Source organism: Phragmites australis, chromosome 17 (genome assembly GCF_958298935.1).
Source record: "Phragmites australis chromosome 17, lpPhrAust1.1, whole genome shotgun sequence".
In the NCBI taxonomy this organism is placed as follows: Eukaryota; Viridiplantae; Streptophyta; class Magnoliopsida; order Poales; family Poaceae; genus Phragmites; species Phragmites australis.
Window position 1 is genome coordinate 16,100,675 of NC_084937.1, and position 11,301 is coordinate 16,111,975.

The 11,301-nt window shown below is 44.9% G+C and overlaps 1 pseudogene; it reads right to left on the reverse strand.

Moving 5' to 3' along the window:
• Positions 1-7,473: 7,473 nt before the first annotated feature.
• On the reverse strand, positions 7,474-10,621 carry LOC133897392 (probable N6-adenosine-methyltransferase MT-A70-like; annotated as a pseudogene).
• Positions 10,622-11,301: the final 680 nt, after the last annotated feature.

Consider the following 11,301-nt stretch of genomic DNA (forward strand, 5'->3'; position numbering starts at 1 on the left):
GACGATGTTTGTGTTCAACCACTAAAGCTTTGTTCACCATAGCTTGGAAATTGGTAAACTCTTGAGGAAGTAGGGCATACTCTATAGCATCATTCAGACCTTTCAGGAAGTGTTCCTGATTCTTCTCATCTGTGTCCACTTCACTTAGTGCATAACTAGACAACTAGGTGAACTTGGTCACATACTCGCTTACAGTCATTGATCCTTACTTCATGCTCATGAATTTCTTCTTTTTCAAACGAACATCTCCTGATGACACATGGTGAGTGCTGAAACTGGCTTTGAATTCCATCCAAGTAATAGCTTATGGGTTATCATGTGCGGCGCAGTATGCTTCCCACCAGTCCAGAGCTTGACCGGCGAGTTGGTGTGAAGCATAGAGAACCATCTCTCTGTCAGAGCACTGTGCAATTTGTAGCTTTCTTTCTATGTCCTTCAGCCAATCATCTACATCCATAGGCTCTACTGCATGACTGAAAACTAGGGGTTGAGTTCTCTTGAATTCTCCAAATCTTGATGGTTGATGGGGTTGAGGAACATGATTTGGCTGCTGCTGCATCTGCACCATAGTTTGAGCTAAAGCTTGTAAGATCTAAGTCTACATAGCCATCTGTTGTTCCATGGTCATTAGAGGAGGCGGGGGTAGATTCTGGTTGTTGCTGCTATCATCCTCATTGTTACCACCAAGGCTTCTTCTTGTGTTAACCATATGATTAGGTTTGGAAAGAAAGATAGGAGAAGATAAGCAAGGCTGGAAAAGATTTATCTAAAGGAAACCCAACTATAGTATATTATATTATATATTAAAGATGTGACTGTGAACAAGGTGCCAAAGCATTCCACAGCCCACACCAATACTCAAACAAAATATCCAAATCACACACTTAGCACCATAACAAATCTGACACTAGCATTAATATCCTTAACGATTACATCAATGCTTGACTCTAGCGACACTAAGATGATTCTACTAAAAGACTCTACTACTGGGACTCCTCACTAGTGTAGGATCCTGTGAAAGACTCTGTTGATCCTTCTTCTATAGCGGGGGTGTTGAGGTAGATTCTCTTGCACGGAGGTGAGTGGATAGACATGGCTTCTTCTTCATCTTCTGCAGATTCTTCTTGTTTGGCACATTATTCATCCTTGAGAAGTGAAGTGACAACAGCGAGGTGACGATGAACATCTACCAGCTCCCATATTATGCAGTCCAGCTCATCTTCCAAGGCCATAGTGAGCTCCACTTGCTCACGTAGCTTGGGGCTTTCTCCAAAGGTGTGCTTTACGAACAATTCATCACTTCCAAGAGTTCTCTGGGGAAAGTATGCATAGGGAGAATCGACCATCTTGCTGTTGTACTGGTCACGGATGTGGGATATGGCTTGACGTGCTGCATCTTGAACACCGGCGGTGAAGGTTGCTCTTGGGGACATTATGGAGTGAGTGCCCACAACTCGACGAACATCCATTCCTTCATCTTCGCTTCGCTCGTAGTCGTAGATAGTGACTTCTACCTTCCATTCCACATTCAGTTCGTTGCTTCTTAACTCCCTTGTACATTGGTTTTTTTGTATGTCCAAGTCCAAAAAGTATCCTCCACAGCAGGCGAGGGAGGTGTCCAGCATAAAGACCATCACTCTCATAGACATGAGGAACGGGATCCATGTTGCGAAAAGTGGGGTCATCAATCTCCTCTTTGGATGGAACACGTTGAAGAACAGGCGGGCGGCCTCCAGTTGACTTGCGAGCAGTGAGCAACTGACGAACCATCTATATAGGAGAAGATAGGATATAAGAAATAGCCTTAAAGATAGCAAGAGATGAGAAAAAGAACTAAGAAAAGCTTCTATGGGTTGAGATGAACTAGGAGAAACCTTAAAGATGACCATTCTAACTAGGCTTACGGTCCTACAGTCAGTATAGCTCTGATACCACCTCTGTCACACCCGATTTTAATGGATAAAATCAAGTACGGCTTATGTGTGCCTAGGAAGTTTAACAAATATAGGAACATCAGAGGTGAAGTAGCAAAAGCAATACTTTAACTTACAACCGTTCAACTCTTACATAAAAGACCTAATCTAACAACTTTATTAGCTAAACTATAGCAACTAAATGATGGTAGCAGAACGAAAGCATCGACGATCACATGACTCCACAGGCACCGACCGAAAGATACGCTCCTAGAACAGCAGATCGTCATCTTGAAAATCTTCAAAGTCCTCCACTGAGCAGCATATGAATTGTGAGAGATAGCAAGGGTTAGCACATAAAATTCTCAGCAGGTATAGGAAAATAATGATATATAGGCTCTCAACAAAAATAGGCTAGCACATAAAAGACTTAATCTAATAACTTTATTAGCTAAACTATAGCAACTAAATGATGGAAACGGAACGAAAGCAACGGCGATCACGCGACTCCACAGGCACCGACTGAAAGACACGCTCCTAGAACACCAAATCATCGTCTTAAAAATCTTCAAAGTCCTCCACTGAGCAGCATATGAATTGTGGGAGATAGCAAGGGTTAGCATATGGAGTACTCAGCAGGTATGAGAAAATAATGATATGTAGGCTCTCAACAAAAATAGACTAGCACACGGTATATTTACATAAATACAAGTAAGAAAAATAGTAATGTAATTCAAAAGCATTAAACCATTATTAAGTGAAGGTAACCCGATAACCCAACAACTAGACAATACCCGAGGCTAACCACCCTGCAACCATAACCATCCAACCATCACCAAACCACCAACCTATAACCCAAACCATAACCAACTAATCATGTGAGGATCCAAATCTTCCATAACCGCGAGCACGGCTGTTATAACAGTTTTACACTCTGCAGCGGTTGTCCAACTTTTAGCCACAAGTCGTCATATCTATGTTACCGTGTTTGCAAGACACTTAACACACGCCAGTGATGTGCCGCCAGGAAATCACTATGAAGTATGGTCCATCAATTAGGTCCTATTACTCCAACAAATACTAGCCATGTGTCTAATAGATATGCTAAGCCTTACCTATATCGGCCTCGTGTTTGGTACAGTATTTCTAGGGTTATCGCTCCACGAACCAGTCCTTATATGTGACACTTGGGTAAAGACTACTCAATAGGGTAATAACCAGAAGAAAGAGGGAGGAAACAGATGTTACAGTCATCCTAACAAAAAAGAACAGATGTTACGGCCATCCTAACCGAAGAGACAACTGCTTGGAATGAATCTACAAGCCCACCACACTTACCATCATAAAGCTACCAACTCTTTACCCAAGTCCTAGGGTTCCATATTACTATATCAAATTTACCATCACCATTGCATATGATCACAAAACATGTGTATGACACTTTCCAACATCCCGACAGCATGGCTAAGCAATTTTACTCAAAAGACTTATATCAACTACCACTTAGGCTTCAAAGAATGCAAAGGAAGAACTAGGTAAACCCAAACATAGGTGACTACCCATCAAGTTGACATATATTGCATACAATTTTGTAAAACAAAATATTTAAAAAGATAGGTTCAAGATGATCAAAGACACTTGCCTTCTCCTTGCTGCTGCTCAGTGTACTCTAGCTCATGGTCTTAACATTCCTCAAACTGATTCGGGGCGTTGACGTCTAATCGAATAATTACTGGCAAAGAACACAAACAAAACAAACTAAGAACAGAGTACAAAACAAAAGAGCAATAAGACAAAACCTATCTAGAAAGATAGAGCTCTAAAAAATGAATCTAACGGCGCAAGAATCGTTGAAAAAGGGGCTAAGATGAAAAAGTTATAAGGCTTTTACTAAACAGGGGCTTTTTCTACAAAATTATATTGATTATTAGGATTATCGGAATTACTTTTGTACTGGAAGACATGGAATTACTGACTGGGCATGACTAGGCAAGACATGTCAGCACATGTGATGACGTGGTGGCTGAGGTGGCTAGGTGACGTGGCATGGAGGCTGACTAAGATTAAGGGCGACACGTGGTGACTTGCTATTGGAGGATGAAGGGGTATGGGTTGATCTAATCTAGGCCACAGGTTTCGGATCTGATGGCTCAGGGAAGATCGGGTGGCCGGAGGGGAAGAACACGGCAGAGCTGAGGTTAGGCGCGGCGGCGCACAGCCGGAGGATGGCGCGGACCTTGTCGCCAGCCACAGGACACAACGGCGAGCGGTGCAACTCGAAAAGGAGGGTGAGGGGACCTCGTTTTAGGGATTACCACAGGCAACTCAGCTCTAGAAGGCGATCGGCGATGACGGGGCGATGGAGGCGCTTGAGAGCTCATCGGGACGGCAGTTCTGGCGGTCGTGAGGCGAAGGCGAGGACGGCACAAGCTTCGACGGTCAACAGCGGAGCTCAAAGATGGCTTGGACGGGGCAAGGCGACATTGGAGCAGCTCGGCGGCGAGATCGATGGAGGTGGTGGCTATGGCGGCGGTGGAGCTTTGGATCTCGACGAGAAGGCTTGGAACTCGGCGAGTTTGGGTTGAGGAAAAATAGAGGGGGCGATGGGGACCTATATAGGTAGGGAAAAGGGCTCATTGAAAGGATCGAATAGCCCAAGAGGGAGGTGAATTGGGATAATAATTAAAAACTTCTACCGCTTAAGCAAATAAAACTAAAAAAAATACGACTACGGGATTTAACTAGGACAAGATAACTAACTAAGCAAAAACTAATCAAGGGAGATAATCTTAAAGAAGAACTTGCAATAGTAACAAAACTCAAAATAAGATGCGAGAAAGTAAATAGTTGGAAAAGACAACACCAATTTTTTTCCGAGGTTTCGAGAAGTTGGCACTTCCCCCTAGTTCTCGTTGGAGCATCCACCAAGGATGTAACTCCCCCTTGAGTCACCAAGGCTCAAGTGCTCTCTCTTGATTACCCCTTCTCCATCTCCGGATTGGCGGGTATCAAACCAAGTACACCTTCTTTTCCCGGGGCTCCCACAATTCCTCCAAGAACTCACCGAGAAGTCCTTCGATCACCAAGACCGTCTAGGTGTTGCCAACCACCAAAAGTAACAAGCCTCAAGCTTCACTTGACAAAGACCAAGCCTAGACAACAGCTAGATACACACTTGTTACTCTTCAAGCACTCAAGGAAGTCCTTAATCCTCAACTAAGAACTTAGAATTGACACAAGTGCTCTCTCTCTCTCTCTTGCTTCTAAATGACACACCAAGTGTATGAGCATGCTACAGGGTCGCAAGAGATAGAAAGAGGTCTAAATGAGTGGGTATTTATAGGCTAAGAATCAAAAATTAGCCGTTGCCTAATAACCCAGAACTTTTTCTTAACGCCGAAAGGTCCGGTGTGAATAACACGCTTCACACCGGAATATCCGGTGCTAATACATCTGACAAAATAACCGTTAACTGTTCCATTAGCCGTTAAACCTCCGGTGATTAATCTTGTCCTACAGCGGATCATCCGGTGCATTGAAATGGGCCAGATGATAGTTTACAACCTCTCTGTAAAAATTCATCCGGTGATCATATTTTGCTACGCCGGACTATCCGGTGTGTAGAATTAGTTCTGGATTTCATTGCTTTCTATTTATCCGGTGATTCCACCTATTGAACGCTGGACTATCCGACGTGCTCTTCAACAATTTTTCAAGTCAGAACTCTTAGGAATTTACTCTGACGAACTCACTTTGATATCAGAGGATCATCCGGTGAACTGAAATTTCGCTGATTTTATCTATTTCATGTATTTGAGTGGGTCTTGAGTCCCCTTGCCACTAAACTATCATCTTGGAGGATAACTTTGTCCGGTATCCATCTTATCTAGTTTCTTTGGAAGTTGCGAGTTTTTGTACACAAAGACACATGGAATGGTCCTGAATGGAACCTATGGTTCATATTCCATCTGTGGAGTCATGTTGTCATGGAAGTAGTCTTCTTGCTTTGTCTCTTTAATTCTTTTGCTTCCGTTTGAGCGTTTTAAGGTGCGTCAGGTGAGAAATAGAAAAAAACCATCTATTTCGAAAGAAATTTGTTAAGGTACCTATTCACCCCCTTCTAATCACCATTCCCGTTCCTACAAGGCCGCTAACTACATGCACCACAATCCCATTTTGGCTGCGCCATCCCACAACCGGAGATCATGCTACGCCCGATTCCTACTGACCCTGACCGAAATAACAGCTGACTGAAAAACGACTCAAGGACTCGATGTAACCAACAGACTCTGACCGAAACTTCAGCTGGTAACTTTGACGTGCAAGAATTCAAGGCTATCACGGTAGCTGTACTACCGCTGAGGCCCTGTTGCAAGCTGGAGTAGCCCGGGTCGCGGGGTGGGCCTGTCCCTGTTGTTGTCCTCCGTCTCGGCACCTGCACCGATTATCTCTCCTAGTCGCTTCTTGTGTACGCACTGACGCTTTGTGACGCACCGCAGCAGCAGCCCTGCACCCGCGAGGGTGCAGAGCAAGACTAGCAGCACCGAGCCCAAGACCACGACGACTACTACTCCACTGCACTCGACGCGGCTATGCAGCAAACTCGCCACCCGGTGATGAGCACACAGCGTAATTCTTGCTTTCGAGGTGGCGCCTCTCTTTGTATTGCGGCGATGAACGCCTCGTAGCTCCTGATGGCCGCGAGGCCACGGTTGCCTGGTGCTCCCGTTACCATTGGAGGCAACGGAAGCAGCAGAAACAGAAGCTGAGGAGGCCGACGCGCTGCCCTCTCCGTCCGCATGGCTTGTGTGGTTGCTGCTGGTAGCGTGCATGCTAAAGAGGTCGCCGGCGCCGACGCGTCCTTTGTAATTAGGAATCTTGCTCGAACTGAAGCCGTCCATGGCCGGCCAATTGATCTTGGCCTTGCACCACAGCGCCGGAGGCGCACGGTGGAAGAAGTCCACGGCGGGGACGGGGGCGTCCTTCACGGCCACAGTTGTGCTGACAACGTCGTCACAACGGCCATGAACCACAGAGATGGAGTGGTCCGAAATGTAGTTGGAGGCGAGGAGGGCATGGTGATGTTGGCAGCAGGTGCACAACAAGTAGAAGAGGACGAGACGGACACTCGAGCTGGAGAAGGCCATGGCGGTGGTTTTGATCAGAGCCTCAGAGGAACTGAACTGACTAGTTAATGGGCAACTTAGTTGAGAGGACAGAGTTAGCATGAAGTACATTTAAGGAGGAGAAACGCAGATATTTGACGGAGAAAATCCGACAAATTTAGGTCGTTCTGCTATGTTTATTTGGCTTCGGCCAAGAAGTCAGGCGAGTCGCTGTGTTTTTTTTTTTAAACGAAACAAGCAGTGGACAGCGTCTATTTATATTGACTAGTTGAGTGTCCGTACGTTGCAACGAAAACAAAAATTACATAAGATAACAACAAGCATATGCAAAAGCTATTGCTTACATCAATAGATCTAGGAGTGATTCTATATTGTAATTACCTCACAGCTTAATAATTGGCAATTTAGCATGAAATGAAACGAGAAACTCTAATGTTACTCAGTATTCATGTAATGCTGAACAAACGAATGATGAAATATGACCTTTGAGCGATCAAGATAGAGAATCAGAGAGAGGATGAGGTGATTACTGCAGGTTTGGCCCTGGTCCGCGTGAGAGGGAAGAGGCGCGTGCAGCCGGCACCGCCGAGGATGATGGAGGCCGTCGTGTCCCAGCTGACGTCCCTCCTCGCCGCCACCGCCTGAGCGTCCGCGTCCACCAGCTCCACCTGGCACGGATACCAACCAAAACCATAATTCACTGTCAATGTTAGATCCATTGATGTAAGCAATATCTAGTGCGCACCCAGCTTGTATATTATGCATTCTTGCAAACAGTTCCAGCTTCCTTGTCCTTGGGCTTATCCGTTCTAGCATGGCATACATCTACATAACAAAACAGATTTGAAGCATCCATCCTATTCTTGAAATGATATATTTCAGAAGACAATGAAATCTAGAGGTTTTCAGTTGTGCGCTTGGGCATTATTCGTTCCTAACCAGCTTGAATGAACCATAGAAATGGGTGCATTACCTAATCAGGTTTTCTGCTTGTTTCACGCACTTCGGCAACAATAACGTCAGTGTCTATATTCCTGTTCACTAAAGGGTTTCCTTTTATTCCAACAAGACAATGTTCTTTACTGTGATTCAACCAATGGCCAGTGAATTAGTGAAAGAATGTCACACTTCAAAAGAAGAAAGTCTAACATTTGAGGAAATTGCTCCTCAAAAAAGCATTCAGAGGGGAAAAAACATTGTGCCGTACAGTGGACACTAAACAGTAAAGGAACGTTTGGCATATCATCTATTAAGTTACAAGTGTGATTTTATAAAGCACTAAGACATTCAATAGCCAATATATTTCATTGGAGTAAAACACATTGTTACAATAGAGCTAAATAATTGTTTGTTCCCCAGCCAACATCACTGAACAAAATTTAAGGCTTGAAATCTACCATTCACGCCCAAGTTCCATTGCACGACCAGTGACCCATAAGAAAATCATAACATCAGTTTGCAAAGCTGGAACATTAAGTGTCCTCATTTCATCGTCAACCATTGTGCCATATGGCAGCTCCATTTGAATATCCCAAGGGGGGTCAGCCATAATCACCCCCAAACTGTCCTAACATGTCCATTCTGAAGTTCCGAATGTCACAGTTTATCCATTGAAATTCTCCAAGCTCTATTTCTGAACAATATTCAGCTCTCTGGGGCTTTATTTGCCTAGGTGGTGCAAGGGCACCAGACATCATTGGAGGTACATCTCGTGTTTGATGATCAAGCTCGTAGTGTACATACTTGCAAGTCTACAGATTGTGTGATATATGTAAGATACAAACAGCCAAACAGGCACATGACAGTAGATTAAAAGAAATGGGTGTATGCATCTATGGTCACCTTTGTGTGACGGCAAGTGTCCAGGAAAGAGCAGTCTCCTAGGTTTGTATCACTATGAGGAGCGATAATACGCCGAAAGTGGACCTGCTCACAGTGAAAGAAAAAATTTACATAATGATTACCACTAATACCTAAAACCATGTAGTAGAGATCCAAGAATTCAAAGAAATCATCTGAACATTACAAATTGAAGAAATCCTATGACGTGATATTATCATCTATGAACTCATCAAGTATTCAATAAAGAATTAACAGATGCATTTCTCAACTGAGTAACTATCTTATTTTTCAGGTTGCAGCCATATGTTGAGTACAAATTAATTTAACTTGGGATCACCATAAATATCATTAGTTGCCTTTCCAAATTATTTGCCCAAAAATGCAGAAAGCGTTTCTCTTGGCATGGACTTTGAGAAACATATGGAACTATTATTTTATCCTCCCCAGTTTGGTCTCATTTTAACAAATAAGAAAGAAGCTCTAAAGGATAATTTCACATAATATGTTAACTAAGTAGAAAATTTAAGCTTTACAGAAAGAAAATATGTGGCTAAATGCTTACTGTCAATAGACAAGGTGAATTTTTTATAGAAGTGATGGTATCAAATGCTGCTGATGCTTTTTTTCAAAACAAATAAAAAATGTAGAAAACCATACAATGAGTAGGGCGAACAAGAAGAACATTAACACTGACCTTATCACAGGCCACAAAGGAACATGTTTGGCGTCGGCAATCTTCTTTAGTTAAATTGGTACAATATTCCTTTAGCTGGGAGCCACCCTTTGTTTTGAACTGACAAAATAAAAACAAAGGTTAGAAAAAGAGGGGATAATCAAATAGTGAAAGGTATACCAGCAACCTGAATATTAGGGTAAATCATAGGATAACTTAAATGAGTCGGGCTCAATAGTTATAATGTTGGCAGACTTAACAACACACAGATGATGATTATGGAAGCACTAAAACATAAACAATGCTTTTTTGTCTCACATTAACCCAGCGCAGAAACTACATCAGTTTATGATGAATCATTGAGTTTAGAGGTGGCCACTCTGACCACTCACACTTAGCATCATACGACAGAGAATTTGTAAGCAGACCAGAAGATTAACGTAACTGTATAAGTCCTCTACATTAACACCAAACAGTTCAACTCCAAAGCATATCGACCAAGAGGTAAATAAAGAACAAACCTTTGCTACGACAGTAGTCTCCTTTGTCGTAGGCCGGTGAATGAGATCCAATAGGTCCTCTCCAGTCTTCGTATTCTGCTTCACTCTATATGTCTTCTTGTTCAGCAGCAGCTCTAGATCCTTAAGGTCATCCTCCTCTGTCCTCTGCTTCAGCTGGGTGGGGCTAGGCCCCGGACCACCACCCATTGGGATAACCGCCCCTGGCGCCATGAATGGCCACTGCAGCGGCATCAATCCTGGCGGAATCCTCGGCATCGCCATGCCCCTAGGCCGTGGGAACATCAGTAGCATTGAGTGTCCCCACATATCCGGTTGCTGCTACAGCGGGGGAGGCCTCGGTATCATAGCGCTGTTAGTATCAGTCTCGGACGGGGTCACCTGTGGAGTTCGCGGAGGTTGGACTTGGGGCACAGAGGCGGACTCCGGTAGCTCTTTGAGGAGTTTGCTCTGGTCAATGGCCCATACCATCGTCATCTGCTTGCCCCCAATGAAGGCCTCCTCAATCTTTGAGGAGTTTGGGGAGGGGATCGGTTTTGACCCGATTTTGACCGGTCACCGGCGATGAACGGCGGTGAGGGTTGACCGGAGTTCGGTACCAGGAGGACCAGCGTGATGAGGCGAACCCATTTGAGGGGTCAACGGCGACATGCACGCCGGTGAGGTGGCTCATCAACGGCAATGGCGGCGGCGGCACTCGGGGCTCACGGTGGCAGCGCGATTCGGAGGGAGAGAGGGAGGGGAAAGGGCCGACGAGCTTCACCTCGGTGTGGGCGAGCTCGTGGTGCGGTCGGATTGGTCGGAGGGTGGCCGGAGAGGCGGGTTGGTGTGAAGGCGACGGATAAGCTCGGGCGGCCAGCTACGGAAGAGGAGGGAGGGGGATGCGGCGGCTGGGTCGGATCTGAGAGGGTAGGGGGGCAGGGGAACGGAGAGAACCGGCGGTGGCGTAGCTAGTTGGGGGGTGGCGGCGCTCGTTTTGCTGCGGGAATGGGAATTGACGGGGTCAGGTGGGAGCGGAACGGGAAGGGGGGGAGCGAAACGGGAATGGAGTGGAACGACGACGCTTTTTAAGTAGTAGAGATATAGTAGAAAAAAATACAAACAGATAGCTTTGGAAGACTACCTACTGAAAAAAAAAATATATAGCAATGCAGATTACAATTGTGCACTTTGACCGGTCGTGCAAAGCAACAACTCCTGCCACTCCATGCAACAACAACCACCGCAAC